The 17,737-nt window shown below is 42.2% G+C and overlaps 1 protein-coding gene across 5 annotated transcripts in view; it reads right to left on the reverse strand.

Moving 5' to 3' along the window:
• Nucleotides 1-17,737, reverse strand: part of SSH2 (slingshot protein phosphatase 2) — a 271,552-nt gene that overhangs the window by 247,435 nt on the left and 6,380 nt on the right. The window contains exon 2 of one of the 5 annotated variants that reach the window (XM_056558986.1): nucleotides 74-140. The exons of 3 other annotated variants lie outside the window; for them this stretch is intronic. The gene's annotated coding sequence lies outside the window, so the exon portion shown is untranslated. Of the gene's footprint in view, nucleotides 1-73; nucleotides 141-14,909; nucleotides 14,944-17,737 lie in introns of those variants that run through there. One more of the 5 variants, XM_056558985.1, reaches the window with a different exon arrangement.

The following is a 17,737-nucleotide window of genomic DNA, read 5'->3' on the forward strand; positions in this document are numbered from 1 at the left end:
CCTGGGATTTTGGGTTGAAATTAGGGGTCTCGGCTTATACTCGGGTCGGCTTATACTCGAGTATATACGGTACCTCAACTGTTTAAAGAAACGGCTCATCTACTGTCCACTGACCACCTTTACACCAGGTACAGGTCCATCTATGGAACAGAACTTTTTTTGAGCCCTGGCAATTACAATGGGTACAGGTTAAACCTTGTAACAAGGATTTACTGGAGCGTAAATCCTCTGCCAGAAGCCACAGGCAGTCCAGCTCCAACCGCGCATATTAAAGGGAACCGGTCACATTGTACATGTAGCTTGATCTACCAACATAATGTTATAGAGCAGATTGATAAACATCTTTGAAGATTTGTTATAACTTGTCATTTAATCATTTAAATCTCTGACCTTTCTATGGTTAGGAGTCCAGTGGGTGGTCCTGTCATTGATTGACACCGTCCATTGGAATTTTAAAGGGGTATTCCAGGCCAAAACTTTTTTTTTTTATATATCAACTGGCTCCGTAAAGTTAAACAGATTTGTAAATTACTTCTATTAAAAAATCTTAATCCTTCCAATAGTTATTAGCTTCTGAAGTTGAGTTGTTGTTTTCTGTCTAACTGCTCTCTGATGACTCACGTCCCAGGAGCTGTGCAGTTCCTATGGGGATACTCTCCCATCATGCACAGCTCCTGGGACGTGACATCATCATTGAGCAGTTAGACAGAAAACTTCAGAAGCTAATAACTATTGGAAGGATTAAGATTTTTTAATAGAAGTAATTTACAAATCTGTTTAACTTTCCGGAGCCAGTTGAGATATATATATAAAAAAAAAAAAAAAATTATATATATATATATATATATATATATATATATATATATATATATATATATATATATATATATATATATATATATGGTTTTGCCTAGAATACCCCTTTAAGAATAGAAATAGATCTGAGATTTCATTCATAGATGACAAGTTCTTCTCCAAGAGAATATTTTCCATCAAAGATATTACATATTAGAGATAGATTAGATAGATAGATAGATAGATAGATAGAGAGAGAGAGAGAGAGAGAGAGAGAGAGAGATTATATATATCTGTTTTCTTCCTGCTCTATAACGATGCCAGTAGATTAGATTGCATTTTCATGGTGACAGGATCCCTTTTAAGAAACTCTTAGTTGAAATTTCAGATGCAGGGTTGTAAAAGTAAGTTGGTGACCTAAATATCTCAGCTTGGACCAACGGAATGAAGAAAATACTACCCATTTGGATGTCTGCCTTGTCAACTTCTGATGGTATGGTCGCCACCAAACATGATCATATGTAACAAAGTCCAGTAACGGCTGGGAATCATCTACAACAAGGCAATACAATACAAAACATTGGGGGGGATAAATGATTTGGTAAACACTTCTTCAATCTCCCATCTAACCTGTGAGTGCAGGGTGTGAAGCTGTTAAGATGGCCGCCCGGGGCCTAGTGAGGGCCCCAGACCTGCAATATTAGTACTCCGAAGGCAGGGTGTACTGATGGCAAGGTTCACTTGCAATAAAGCTTGGTATCACCACATTTGGAAATGTCCAAACCGTCCAAAAATCTAAATGTCTGAACTATGAATACATTTAAAAATAAATATATACCCCCAAAACACCCAAGAAAAATGAAAACTGCTATGGCAAAAACTGCTGTGAAATTTCAGCAATAACTACACTATGAACAAGGTGCCTCCATGCCATAAGGCAGTCCAACAGCTGACTATTCTAGTGTTTACAAGACCGCAGTGAACGGTGGTGACGGCCCCAAGGCCGGAGCGACAACGCTTCTTGTCCTAAGTGGATTCATTACATGCTGACAAGTCCACTTTATTACAGGGGATTTCTGGGATTAGGGTGATATTATACTGTAAAGAGAAATGTGGTCATAAATAGATAGACTTGGGGCTCTGTTTTATATGGAACCATCATAGGGCTAAACAGATCCACAGAGTCTTAAAGGGGTTCTCCGGTGCTTACACATCTTATCCCCTATCCAAAGGATAGGGGATAAGATGCCTGATCGCGGGCGTCCCGCAGCTGGGGACGCCTGTGATCATGCACACGGCATCCAGTTTGTAATCAGTCTCCGGAGATTGTTCGCTCTGGGTCTAATTACGAGCGACTACAGGGCCGGCAGCGTGTGACGTCACACCTCCGCCCCGTGTGACATCACGCTTTGCCCCTCAATGCAAGCCTACGGGAGGGGGTGTGATAGCTATCACGCCCCCTCCCATCGGCTTGCATTGAGGGGCAGAACGTGACGTCACACGCCGCCGGCCCTGTTGTCGCCCGTAATCTCCGGGGACTGATTACAAACGGGGTGCCACGTGCATGATCACAGGCGTCCCCAGCTGTGAGACTCCTGCTATCAGGCATCTTATCCCTTATCCTTTGGATAGGGGATAAGATGTGTAAACACCGGAGAACCCCTTTAACTGTACCTCACTATAGCCTTGGTATGTCTCCGTTTCCATATGGTTGTTTTTCTGTTGGATTCCATATCCTCCATCAGATTTTGTATGTAAATTACTTATAAGGCTGCAGTCACATCCCATTTTTGCAATATAGTTCCCGTATCAGGTTTTTTGTAAAAAAAAAACGAATGTCTCAAAACCGGACCGAACCGTATACAACCGGATGCTACGTTTGGCATACGGTTTTCTATGAAATGTCTATACAGTTTGCAATCTGGTTCCTTACGTTTTTTTCACTGAAACCGGATCCGGGAACCGTATCAAAAAAAAAAAAGAGATGTAAATGAAGCCTAAAAAGAAGAATACATCCAAAGTCTGTACTGCTCCATGCGGAAGGACCAGGTAGATTCTGAAATGTGCATTGTCTATGACAGAACATTTTAGAACATAGTACTAGATTAGAAAACAGTGGTCATATGTAACCAATACACATTCCACACTAGTATCATCATACTGAATAACAACAATGTGACAATACTGTCTAACACAAAAGAATGATCGCATGCACTCACCGCTTTAACTGTGTCTACTGGTCCGTAGGACCGGGGTCACGGGACCGCATGCCAGGATGTGCTGAAGCGCTCAGAGGCCACGCTGGCTGTTTCACGTGACTATGCACGCTTCTGCCGGCCTCCCGGGAGATCGGAAGAAGCGTGCATAGACACGTGAAACGGTCGGCGTTGCCTCTGAGCACTTCGGCACATCCTGGTATGCTGTCCCATGACCCCAGACCCGTAGACGCAGTCCCAGTGTTGAGTGCATGTGATCATTCTTTTGTGGTAGTACTATTAGATCCTATATCTGGATTGCGTGCACCCCGCAGGTGTCAGGAGCAGTTGGCTAGATGACGGATCGTTACAGCTGATATACCTCCCAGTTCTGGAGTAATAGATATTTATAGGAGTGCTCTCCCCTATTCTCTGGTGACAATACAGTCTACCTGCTGTGGGTCAGAACTAGGGACAGCCTACAGGCATTTAAGCCATATCAGTAAATTCTTTCATACACTTTAGAAAAAAAGTGAGCTGATACTGTCAAGTGTTGGGGGGGGGGGGGGGGGAAGAGGTCTTCAGACTCTCCTCCACAAATGATGTTAGGGGAGAGAGGGACTGTTGGAATTCAAGTGTTGGATCCTTTAGTTCTTCAGGAGATAAGCGTCTGCCAGAAGAATCTAGCAGCTTACCTCTCTTCTCTCCATTCAGAGCACATGAATGCTCAGCTGAGCCAAGTCTTTATGTGATCACAGGGTCTGACTGCTGGACACTCTTGGATCTTGAGGGAATAGGACCCTGCACAATGGCACTCCATTGACTCCATACGGCAGATAGATAAATGTAGTGTTCTGACATCCTCCAGACTATGAATGGAGCAGCACTTGGACCATTCAGAGTCCTGGTAGAGATACAGTGAGTCCCAGGCAGTGTGTATGGTGGTAAAAGCCCTTTATGATCTAATAAGATATGTACGTTAAGCTGCATTCACACCACTTTTTGGCAATACAGTTCCTGTATCAGAACAGATTCCTTAAAACCGGACTAAACTGTATCAAAACGTGTGTACAAATTTCTCCTGCGGTGTTGCTATCAGTGTGTGAAGAGTGGGAGAAGAGGGTTGCATTGACAATCCAACACAATGGGCAGCACATTGAACACATTTTATAAGTGGTCAGAAACTTGTAAATAACTCATGAAAGAATAAAGTTACGTTAAAACCAAGCGCATCATTGTTTTTCTTGTGAAATTCCCAATAAGTTTGATGTGTCACATGACCCTCTTCCTATTGAAAAAACAAAAGTTGGATTCAAAATGTCCGACTTCAAAATGGCCGCCATGGTCACCACCCATCTTGAAAGTTCCCCCCTCACATATACTAATGTGCCACAAACAGGAAGTTAATATCACCAACCATTCCCATTTTATTAAGGTGTATCCATATAAATGGCCCACCCTGTATATTTATATATAGATTATATGGTGTGAAAAAATTATGTCCGGTTACATCCGTATAAGAAAAATATGTATACCTTTTTAACTCTTCACTCCATTATGAATAAAGTTTTACCTGTTTGATTGAAATTCCAAGAAAAAAACCTGTGCAAACCGGATGGAACAGTACACACATACGGTTCTGTACAGTTCCCATTGACTCCCATGTTAAAAAAAAAAAAAAATAATAATAATAATATTATATGGTTTCTATACAGTTTTTCACCCGGACCAAAAACCGTGGTAGGCTACGGTTTTGGGCATGGGGAAAAAAAAAAAAAAGGCAAAACCGTATAAGACGCAAAACGGATGCAACCGGATGCATCTTTTGGCATACAGTTTTCTATGGAGAGTCCATGCATACGGTTTCCAATACAGTGCCGTACGGTTTTCAGATTGAAAACGTATAAGGGAACTGTATTGCAAAAACGTGGTGTGAATGCAGCCCAACCTGTAATGGAGAAACACAGGTCAGCATAGAAACTGCAGACATTGAGAAATAGAAATAAAAAATCAGCAAAGGGATACATAGTGTGGCATTTTTGAAGTGGTTGTTCTAGGAAATGTTCCTAGAATTGCTTTTATACCACAGTGTGGCTTTTATGAAGTAAGACATTTTTATGCAAAGTAAACTTTTACAAACTCTGCAAAAGTGGAGAAACTGGCGCACCCTTCTATCAATAAGCCAGGATTAATACATCTCTCTCATTTGGTCACGTGTACATGCAACATTTTTAAAGAAGCACTCCGCGTTGTTTTGGGTTTCTTGTGTGTTTTTATTTTGCAATATCATGCAAACTCCCCATCCCTAGTTGTACAAAGCCATTTGTTATTTTCCCAGCACAGCGGAATATGTTTTATTACTCTAAGTTGATCATGTGATCGTCAGTCTGACTCTCGTGATTGTGAGTCAATTTATACCACATGGCAATATTTCTATAAAATATGCACTTTAAATACAGAAATGCATCAAAATTGTACAGTGTGAACTGACACCAAAGCTGTTTAGGCTTCTGTTGTCGCAGTCCAGCAGGTGAATACCTTTATCTCATTAGGTGAAATTAACCATCCCCTGTCTTTGCAAAGCCAGAGGATTCATGGGAAATTTAGGAAGCTTGTCAATGCCAGTTTTGCTCCGAATCAGAAATAAACGTGGTTAAGGCTGGGTTCACATCACGTTTTGTCCCATAAGGGAGCGCATACGGCAGGGGGAGCTAAAAACATGCGCTCTCGTATGCGCTCCCGTATGTAATTCATTTCAAGGTGCCTACCAGAGTGAAATTCGGTCCGGTCTGCTCATTTTTGTGCTGTATGTGCTTTTCCCCCCGGACCGAAAAACTATGGTCGACCACGGTTTTAGGTCCGGTTGTCAAAGCGAATACGGCGCAAAAATGAGCAGACCGGACCGAACGTTTCACTCTGGTAGGCTCCTTGAAATGAATTACATACGGGAGCGCATACGAGAGCGCATGTTTTTAGCTCCCCCTGCCGTATGCGCTCCTGTATGGGACAAAGCGTGATGTGAACCCAAGGGTACTCCGCTGCTCAGCATCTGGAACAAACTGTTCCGAACGCTGGAGCCAGCGCCGGGAGCTCGTGACGTCATAGCCCTGCCTCCTCAATGCAAGTCTATGGGAGAGGGCGTGACAGCCATCACGCTACCTCCCATAGACTTGCATTGAGGGGGCGGGGCTATGACATCACAAGCTCCCGCCACTGGCTCCAGCGTTCGGAACAGTTTGTTCCAAACGCTGAGCAGCGAAGTACCCCTTTAAAACTCATTTGTGCAATATCATCTAAAATAGGTAAGCACAAACCTACACAAGAACCCCTACAATATTTCCTAATAATAACATATGCTGCACTATAAGCAGAAAAATGGATATATTCCAGAGTGTTTCTTTAAAAAGTGTAGCTGTCATTATAAAAACTTTGATATGTCCCAGAAACAAGTCAACATTTTTTTTATTGTTCGGGGTGAAAGAGTGTTCAAACCCCTACCAATAAATAGACCGAGCAGAGGGAGAGATGCATGCCTGCGTAGTGAGCAGGGTGTTCCCATAGACTTACATTTAGGGTGCGTTCACACGCTATTTGTTTTTGTGGGTTTTCCGCTGCGTATTTTAAAGTGGCCGGGCTCTTCTCGGCTGTCTGTAGCAGATTTTCCATGGAGGATTTTCCGCTGCGCAAGCCCCATTGAAGTAGGGACTGTGACGGATTTTCCGCTGCGGAAATTCCGCCAGCGGAAAATCTGCTACAGACGCCGAGAAGAGCCCGGCCACTTTCACATACGCAGCGGAAAACCCGCAAGAATAAATAGCGTGTGAACGCACCCTAAGGGTTCACGCGCTATTACCAGCAGCAGGTTTCATGCTGCGGGAAACCTGCTGCGAGTTACACTACCATTGATTTGAATGGGTCTAGAGATAAGCGAACTGACAGTAAATTCGATTTGTCACGAACTTCTCGGCTCGGCAGTTGATGACTTATCCTGCATAAATGAGTTCAGCTTTCCGGTGCTCCGGTGGGCTGGAAAAGGTGGATACAGTCCTAGGAAAGAGTCTCCTAGGAATGTACCCACCTTTTCCAGCCCACCGGAGCACCTGAAAGCTGAACTAATTTATGCAGGATAAGACATCAACTGCCGAGCCGAGAAGTTCGTGACGTATCAAATTTACTGTAAGTTCACTCATCTCTAAATGGGTCCACAGACAGTCCACAATAGTGTCAGATTTGCAGACTGTCCGCGGACCCATTCAAATCAATGGTAGCGTAACTCGCAGCGGGAAACTCTCTGCTAGCTACTAGCGTGTGAAGTCTGTCCTGATCACATGACATACGCCCAGGATAGAATGAGCTAAGCACATGCGTTTTCCGGCTTGTTCGACCTATCGAGTGTTCGCCTGAGATACAAATCTGTCTATATTAGCATAGATACCAAAGGTAGAAGAATCAAAGGGATTCTCTGGCAAGACTGTCTCACTCCCTCATGTGGAAAAAAAAAAAATGAAAATCCAGGACACGTGCCAAGTGTACTACTGGCGGGCATGAGTCACAAAGCATTCATTTTACATCTTTAGCTACTGAATTAGCTGCTATAGTATGTGTAATTAATGAACACATATAGTGACAGCTTCATATGATGGGGAAAAAGACGCCATTCATGAATCAGCTTTTTCCATCACGCACATCACCGAATGCCATGAAAAGACGCCATTCTTTACAGTGTGCCCACATATCGTGGTGGGTACTAGTCAGTGCAACCAGTCAAGAGATCAGCTGATCCCCGCTAGTCTGACTCCTAAAAACCCTTATAAATGAATAAAGTGGTGCTATATACACTCTGCAATACCAGGCACAACCAGTGGAAGCTGTTTTATTTTATTTAATCCCTTTTAAAAGGGGTACTCCACTGCTCAGCGTTTGGAACAAACTGTTCCGAACTCTGGAGCCGGCGCCGGGAGCTCGTGACGTCATAGCCCCTGCCCGCTCAATGCAAGTCCATGGGAGGGGGCGTGGCAGCGCCACGCCCCCTCCCATAGACTTGCATTGAGGGAGCAGGGCGTGACATGAGGGGGCAGGGCTATGACGTCACGAGCTCCCAGCGCCGGCTCCAGAGTTCGGAACAGTTTGTTACAACGCTGAGCAGCGGAGTACCCCTTTAAGCTTTTTTAATGCATTTAGAAAAAAAAAATACAAATGAAAAAAAAAAAAAATAGATATTTGTAAAATTTCCTGGAACAGTCTTGGTATGGAACCAAAGGCAGCTCCATCTGCAAAATTACCTTTAGATTGGTTTGCCAAACTTTTTATTTTATTTTTTTTTTCATACGTCACTTATTGAAAAAAAAAATGAATGAAAAAAGGGAATGAATAATTTTAATAAAATTTTGCGTATATGGATTTTTTTTCTTTTAACCAGGATAAAAAAGTGTGGTAGTCTATGTTTTTCAGAAGCCGCAAAACAGAAACAAAAAAAAAACATAAGGTTATATACAAGTAGGACATTAGCTCCATCGATTACATCTGCTGGATCATATGCTCCCATAGGTTTATTTTCTGACAAAATGCATACCACTGACAGAAACCTCCAACAGGATGGAAATCCTAAATAGCTCCCCCATATATTATATCACACATCTCTGAAATCAACTAGGAGGTCATTAATGAATACCTATGACCAATCCATCAAGACGTCCCCGAGTCATACCCTGCGTCTTGTCAGCTTCCCCATCAGGGAGGCCATTGTCCACGACAGATGGCACGTGTGAGCGGAGCCATCCTGTTCAGACGAGCTGAGGCTCTGCTATAATGGAGAGATGGGAGAAATAATGGCACGGAGTAGAGCACTACGTCCGATGAGGCCTGTAATTGTGTGAATAGGCAATAACTCAGAGCAGCGACAGTCAAACGGCTTCAGACAAGGCCGCCCTAAGAACCAGTTTGGCAGTACAGACAGGACTAAACGATTATTCCTGCCAGACAGATTATATGTGAATAATTAAAGGCTATTCAATTGGCGAGGACACAGGGATCACGTGCACCTCACAAGGAGCGACCATGACATCTCTCTCCACTCACTTCTGCACCTGGTGTTCACATGAGCATGAACTAATGGAGTCCTAACACAAGATAAACCATTCGGAAAATAATAATAGCGAGTCCCTGCTGCTGCCCGGGTCCTCGCTCATCTCCACTTCCTGGTCACTGTCTTGACACACAGGAAATGTCCAATCAGCCAATCACTGGCTGGAGCCGTGACCCACCTCAATCCGTGATTGGCTGAACAGAAACTTCCTGTGTATCAAGACCGCAACCAGGGATACAGATGTGGAGGAAGGGAATCCTGGAAAGAAAACCGACTTTGGCACTGAGAGCGCTACACCATTGGCGTGATGACACGGGAGTCGGGGGTAGCTTCGTATCAAATTTTTTATTGAGATAATAAAAAGTGGAAATACATAAGGACTACGCGTTTCGGAGGGGCTCCATCCTTCCTCAGGTCCAAGTTACAGTGTGGGGATACAGTGTTTAATGAGCGACTAGGATGATATGATCGAGAGATGAGCAAGGACCAGGGCAGCATCAGAACAGCAGCAGCAGGGAACCAATGGAGTACTACTCTTAGAGGACCGCTAGGATACGCAAACACTTTATGGTCAATGGAGGTCCAACTTCTCCTGAGAATAAAGTCTAAAGTCACAGAGATGGTGTCATGCTGCATTGCTTTTTAGGTTTCCCCTGCACAGCAACACCCCGGTTCACATAAATGGCGGCACAGTGCAGAGCCATGTAGCCAGGAAAATATATAAACAACATGTCCAGAGGAAAAGTTGATAAGCTGCCCATAGCAACCAATCAGATCCCTGCTTTCATTTTCAGAGGCCTTTTCAAAAATGAAAGAAGCAATCTGAGTGGTTGCTATGGGCAACTCTACAACTTTTCCTCTGGACAGGTTGTGATAAATCTCCCCCAGTGTCCTCTTTGTTCAAATGATCAGTAGTGGTCCTACGGTTGCATTTATGACACGGTACTGCCGCAATTTGACCTCAATTTTCCAACTTGCTGCAAAATGTTACCACAATTGAAAGTGCAATTGTGCAGTTTAGTAAATTGCAGTAACATTTTCTGATCTTTTTCGAAATAGTAAAAAAAAAAAAATTGCGCAATACTGCTAAACACCACATGTGAACACAAAGTAGAAGTTGGATCCCACCATTAATAAATTGATGGCAGACTGTAGTAACATGCCATCACTTAGGAGCTAGGAATATCCTTTGGAAGCACACTCCATAATATATCTGGGTTGTCAAGTAAAGATGAGCGAACTTACAGTAAATTCGATTCGTCACAAACTTCTCGGCTTGGCAGTTGATTATTATCCTGCGTAAATTAGTTCAGCCTTCAGGTGCTCCGGTGGGCTGGAAAAGGTGGATACGGTCCTAGGAAAGAGTCTCCTAGGACTGTATCCACCTTTTCCAGCCCACCGGAGCACTTGAAAGCTGAACTAATTTATGCAGGAAAAGTCATCAACTGCCGAGCCGAGAAGTTCGCGACGAATCGAATTTACTGTAAGTTCGCTCATCTCTATTGTCAAGTTCAACTATACCTTTAAAAATGAAATAAAAAATATAAATTATATTTTTTTATTAATTAATAATAATAATAATAATAATAATAATTATTATTATTAGAATAATAATCATAATAATAATTATAAATAATAATAATGGGATATTACCCAATAGATTTCCTGCTTTTTGACCGTATTGGAGAGGACGTTTCTCAGCAACAAAGTCCCTTAAAGTGGTACTCTGCCCCTAGCATCTTATCCCCTATCCAAAGGATAGGGCATAAGATGTCAGATCGCCGGAGTCCCGCTGCTGGGGACCTCCGGGGTCTCCGCTACGGCACCCCGCTTTCATTACTGCACAGAGCACGCTGGCAGCCATCACGCCCCCTCCCATAGACTTGCATTAAGGGGGCGGGCTGTGTCGTCACGAGGGGGCGGAGCCGTGACGTCACAACGCTCCGGCCTCTATTTCGGCAGTCATTACGCACAGAGCGAGCATGCTCTGTGCAGTAATGATAGCGGGGTGCCGCAGCAGAGATCCCGGAGGTCCCCAGCAGCGGGACCGCGGCGATCTGACAGCTTATCCCCTATCCTTTGGATAGGGGATAAGACGTATGGGGCAGAGTACCCCTTTAAGTAAGTGAAAACGTTCACACAGAGGATCATACATTAATGTAGGCCAGTGTTTTCTAAACAGTGCGTTTCCAGCTGTTGCAAAACTACAACTCCCAGCCTTAGGCTGTCTGGGCATGCTGCAAGTTGTAGTTTTGCAACAACTGGGGACCATTGTTTGATGTAGGGGGTTAAGACCCGTGTGTAGGGAAGATTTATCAAAACCTGAGTAAAAACGGACCAGTTGCCCATGGCAACCAGTCAGATCACTTCTTTAATTTTCAAAAAAGGCCTCTGAAAAATAAAAGAAGCAATCTGATTGGTTGCTATGGGAAACTGGTCAACATTGCCTCTGCACAGGTTTTGATGAATCCCCCCCCCCCCCCCCATATCCGTACTCCGGGCCTCTACATACCAAGCATGCCTAATTATGAGAACTTCACGCGAAAAACACTTTAAATCACCATCTACTCATATGCAATGAAAACTAAGGCAGGATAGCCAGAGTACAATGGGAAAAGTAAACTTAGGTTCACACAGAAACAAAAATAATAATAATTAAATATAAAAAAAAAAAAAAAAAAAAAAACTGAAAAAACACTTTTTTGCAGTGGTTTGCAATAGTTTTTTTTTTTAAAGAATTTTTGGACACAGCAGCTTTGAGAAAAAAAATAACACTATGGACGGTCAAATCCCTCTTCGCAAAATAAAGTCGCATACACCCTTTAAAACACCTCAAATCTACACCAGCACAGACCTGGCTTATAAAACTGCCTTTGAACAGCATGTTTAAAAAGTCACATAATTTGGCGTAATCGGTAAGGCTGGGTTCACATCACGATTTTACCATCTGATTAACAGACAGTAAAATTTGAGGAAAATGGATTTCATGAAATCATATATAAATCATATAGCAAATTTTTGGGGGGATCCGAATACCGTAATTCCATATTCTTCTTATGGTAGAAAATGTTATGCTTTTTCATCAGATTTATAAAAATTTTTTAAATAAATTAGTTTTCTTTTTGTGCTAAAGAAATTTTGTTTAGTATTTTTTTTTCCCCATGTAGAAATAGTGAAAATAAAAAAATTTTACCAATATTTTTATTTTTTACTAAAGTGCAAAAATCTTTACAATCAGGTAAACCTTACCTGGGATAAAAAGGTATTAACCCCTTAAGGGCACAGCCCAAAGGGTACTTAAGCACAAAGCCTGTTTAATTTTTGGGTTTTCATTTTTTCCTCCTCGCCTTCTAAAATTCTTAACCTTATTTTTCCATCCACAGACCCATATGAGGGCTTGGTTTTTGCGTGATCAGTTTGTACTTTGACCATCATGACACCTTTCGTTTTTACCATAGAATGTACGGCACAAACAAAAAAAAATTATAATAAATTTGTGGGGAAATTGAAAAGAAAAACCTGATTTCGATAAATTTGGAGGGTTTTGTTTTTATGCTGTACACTTTATGGTAAAAATGACAAATTATACCCATGTTTACACACTTTACTACTACTGTACTACTAAAAATATCAGACTTTTGAAACAAAAGTAGTATATTTTAAAATGTCCTATTTTGACCCCTCGAATTCTCAAATTTTTCCGTAAACAGGGCTGTATGAGGCCGTCATCTGTAGTTTTTAATCGGTACCACTTTTGCGTATATGTGACTTTTAGATAACTATTTCATTGTTCAAGGATGTGATATGGCCAAAAAGAAGCAATTTTTACTTATTTCTTTTAAGTTTACACCGTTCACCGATCATATTTTGATAGTTTGAACATTTACGCACGTGCCAATACCAAATATATTTATAATAATTTTTTTGCTTTTTAAAATTACTAAAATTTTTATTGTGGGGGGGGGGGGGGAGAACTTTTTTACATTGCAAATACTGTTTGTTCAGTGCTATGCACAGACATAGCACTGATCAGTATTATTGGTATCTATTTCTCTGGTCTGCTGGAAGATGTTGGACGGTGCAGTCATTGTAAAGTAGTTCACACCTTTCTGCTTGACATTTGTATGCAAGGGTATGATAACACTAAATTCCTGCCGCCATTAATCGTATCCGTCAGAACCTTGCTGAAAACGGGAACCCTTAGGCTAGGTTCAGACTACGGAATCTCCGGGCAGAAAATTTCCGCCCGGAGATTCAGAGTGCGGCCAGTCAGCGCTAGGACCGCGCGGACACTGCAGTCTCCCATAGAGAGTCTCCCTGTTGCGCTTTTGAAATGGTGCATACGGCCTGAAATGAGTCACTAAGTGACTCTGTTCGGCCATAGAAGTGCAGCCACAATCCGCTTTTCCCGTAAACAGTATACATCGGCATCCCGCTTTCAGCAAGGTGCCGACAGATACGATTAATCTCGGCAGGAATGTAGTGTGTTCATACCCTTAATAGTAAGTAGTGGAGTGCAGTCACCATAAGGTTTATCCTGAAGTAAGGGGGGCTTACTAGAGGAGCACTCGTTGTGCGGGGATCAACCCTAGCAATTGGCTTAGGGACGCTGGAGGGAAACCATGCCGGACATATGTGAACCCAGCCTTAGTCACTTAGACTGACATTTGTAAGGTGCCTTACACCTATTATTGGCAGATGCCCTGTGGTAATTATTACCTTGTTCTTAGGCTGCTATAAGGTCTCGTGTAGCTTATGTGGCGTACCTACCATACTGAGCCAGGTGAGGCCTAGTAGTCCCATAGTGTTCCTTATAATCTTTACTTTTTTAGGAGCTGCGTATAGAAGGTCTTTTTGCAGTACGCGTTTTTGATAGAGTAACAGAGTTTTCTTTTTCAAAAAATAAAAGCATTTAAGCAAATGCTGAGGGACGGGAGGAGTAGGATCAAGTGCACCATCTTAATGAACGATCATTGGATGAACTCATTGGACTAAGGGTACACTTCCGTAAATCACTTTGGGCAAAAGCAGATTATCACGGAGCCTTCCATTCAATTAATCAAACCAAGCAGCCGTATAGATGGGATCTGCAGACTACTAATAGACTTTCTACATTAACTCTGTACTGCATCGCAACAAGCAATAGGATCAAAATACTCGGCACTGCAGCCGTGTGGCCGAGTGCACAGCCGGACAGTATCGGGTTCACACGGCAAAATGTCCACACAGAAACTCTCTGGGCAGACATTCTGTAGACTGCGAGCGACGGCATCATATGAATGAGCTGTCTCATAGACTGCAATGCTTTCCATGTGGAGTCCGCAGGAAAAAAAAAATGGACATTTTCATTCTTCCTGTGGACAGCGGAATCGGAATCTCTGCCGGGAATCCGGCGTGTGCACGGGAATTCTGCCGTGTGAACATAGCCTTATAGATAAGGTGCCATCAGCATATGTGCTTATGACAGCAACTTCTATAGTGAGCAGCCTTTACATCCATAATACAAGCAAAGTGATATTATGTGGACTGGATACGTCCTCCAGGAAAATGCATATTCCTCACAAGACGCAACCATACGCAGGCTGCAATTCTTGCCCGAGCAGAGGTTTTATGACCAAGTCAGATCAGAACATAAAGGGCAAGATTTATCATAACCTGTCCAGAGGAAAAGTTGCTGAGTTGCCCATAGCAACCAATCAGATCGCTTCTTTCATTTTGGAAAAGGCCTCTGCAAAATGAAAGCGATTTGATTGGTTGCTATGGGCAACTGGGTAACTTTTCCTCTGGACAGGTTTTGATAAATCTTCCCCAAAAAGTTCTAAGAAAAGATGTACCTCATAGTTACCGTATGTCACAGGGACTACATATGCTTACTAAAATAGATATGTCAGATGGGGCCACAGATTATTTTTTAGTTTGGCGTTGTACACATTGGAGGAGATTTATCCAAACCTGTCCAGAGGGAAAGTTGCTGAGTTGCCCATAACAACCAATCAGATTACTACTTTCATTTCTCTGAGGCCTTTTCAAAAATGAAAGAAGCGATCTGATTGGTTCCTATGGGCAACTCAGCAACTTTTCCTCTGGACAGGTTATGATAAATCTTGCCCTTTATGTTCTGAACTGACTTGACAGTCATAAAACCTCTGCTCGGGCAAGAATTGAAGCCTGCGTATGGTTGCGAAAACGCGTTCGCATTACACTAGTGTGAACCCAGCCTTATAATAAGCAAATACTTCCTGTTCTGTAGAGAAGATTTTCAGCAGTCACCCAACTATTAGGACATGCAAGATCACAAAGTAAAGTCACACTAGTATATAGATACGACAGGATCAAGCCATTCACAATAGGTAAGAAACCAAAAGAAAAAGAAACCACTTGAGAACGGACCATGTATAAACTAAAATGAGTTTTATTGAGAATAATATAAAGACATATAATGATTAAAAACACAGCGTGGACAAACAAAAAGTGGGAACCAGGGAGCATGGGAGTCAATGGGAACCATACAGAACTGTATGTGCTTAGGGTTCCATCTGGTTTTCCCCATACGGTTTTTGACTGCACAGGTTTTTTTTTTCCTTGGAATTTCAATCAAACAAGTGAAACTTTATTCAAAATGGAGTGAAAAGTTAAAAACGTATACTTGAAATTTTTTTTTTTTTTTTTAAACGGATGCAACCGGACATCATTTTTCAACCATATATGGGTTAAAATTTGTACACACGTTTTGATACAGTTTAGTCAGGTTTTGAGGAATCCTGATACGGGAACTGTATTGCAAAAACGTGGTGTGCATGCACCCTTAGAATCTAGGGCAGTGTTTCCCAATCAGGGTGCCTCCAGCTGTTGCAAAACTACAACTCCCAGCACGCTGGGAGTTGTAGTTTTGCAACAGCTGGAGGCACCCTGATTGGGAAACACGGATCTAAGGGATAGAAGTAATGGCCAGAATGTGGCCTCTTCTAGCCCGGGTAGAATGGTCTGAAGGATTACACTTCTATCAGACTATAAAGACTCCCTCAAGAAAAAGACAGCTCTGCAAGAACTGGGAAATAGACTGATTTATCGGAAAAAACAGATGGCATGAAAAAAAATAAAAAAAATAAATAAAAACTGACAACATGTGCAAGATCTTGGTAGCACAAAACACAGACCGAGGCGATGTCTAGAAGCATCTGTATCCACATACGTAGCACAAAGCTATTAATCCTACAAATAAATCCGGGCCGGAACAACTAGCAGGCGATCCTGAATTGCGCTAATCAATTTACTACACATACTTGGCTGCCATGGTAACGCGGGCATGTCAAAAAGGCCGTAATGGGCCGAGTCATATCTCAAGCACTGTTATAATGGCCGTGTCTTCTAGAGAGCGCTAAAATCAGCTGCCGCCTGCATAATACATTATCATTACGACGTCTACGTATGAAGCACTGGCACCGTGCGTTCATTTGCTCTCTCTCTCTCTCAATTCAAGGAAAAGCACGGAGAGAAGTGTATTTACTACTCATAAATTATGCACACTTTTTTCCACCGCTGAAGTCTGCCACCAGCGTATAGTATTATATAAGCAGCTGTGTGCCCAATGCAAAGGTTTTAAGCACAACCAGCTGCTTGGAATATCATGTAAATGCAGAAGGGTCCTGGACTATGCTCAACACGGAGGAAGCTAGAATTTAGGCTACGTTCACACGGCGCTCTAGACCCGTCCTGTTCTCCCGTCAAAAATAAAAAGACTTTAAAAAAATAAAAATAAAAAACGGACAATAACGAATGCACACGGATGTTATCCGTTTGGATCCGTTATTGTTCAGTTAATAAACAAAAAAAAATTTTTTTTTGTTGCTCTGAGCATGCTCAGAAATAAGAACGGATCAAAAAACGGATTGGGAAAAAAAAAAAAAAAAAACGGATGCAAACGGACGACATTAAAAGCTAATCAGTTTTCCATAGACTTCAATGTTAAGTTTACTGTATCAGTTTTTTTTTTTTTAAAGTTTTTTTGGCAGGAGAAAAAATACTGCATGCACCGTCTTTTCTCCCATTAAAAAAAAATAAAAAAATAAATAAATAAAAAAGGAAATGAGCGAAGACGGGTGCAACAACAGCAACAACTAAACCTAAACGGGGGGGGGGGGGGGGGGAACGGGGACAGAGGGTCGTGTGAACGCACCCTTAGGCCCCTTTCACACTACAGTTATGTTCCTGCTTTCTGACATGCGTTATTCAGCAATAATGGGTTATGGAAAAAAAAAATTTGATAAAATAACTGAATACAACGGATGATAACTGATGATTAGAGATGAGCGAACTTATCCTGCATAAATTAGTTCAGCTTTCAGATGCTCCGGTGGGCTGGAAAAGGTGGATACAGTCCTAGGAAAGAGTCTCCTAGGACTGTATCCACCTTTTCCAGCCCACCGGAGCACCTGAAAGCTGAACTAATTTATGCAGGATAAGCCATCAACTGCCGAGCCGAGAAGTTCGTGACAAATCGAATTTACTGTAAGTTCGCTCATCTCTACTGATGATTACCAATTTTAATGGACATTCTGTCAAAATCTATGGAGAAAAAGTAAAAAAGTAGACGACAGCGCTGCGTGGGTTACCTAAGACGCCAGAGCCCTAACAAGGACCGGGATAGGTCGGCTCTTAAAAG

Source organism: Hyla sarda, chromosome 2, assembly GCF_029499605.1.
Source record: "Hyla sarda isolate aHylSar1 chromosome 2, aHylSar1.hap1, whole genome shotgun sequence".
Classification (NCBI taxonomy): domain Eukaryota; kingdom Metazoa; phylum Chordata; class Amphibia; order Anura; family Hylidae; genus Hyla; species Hyla sarda.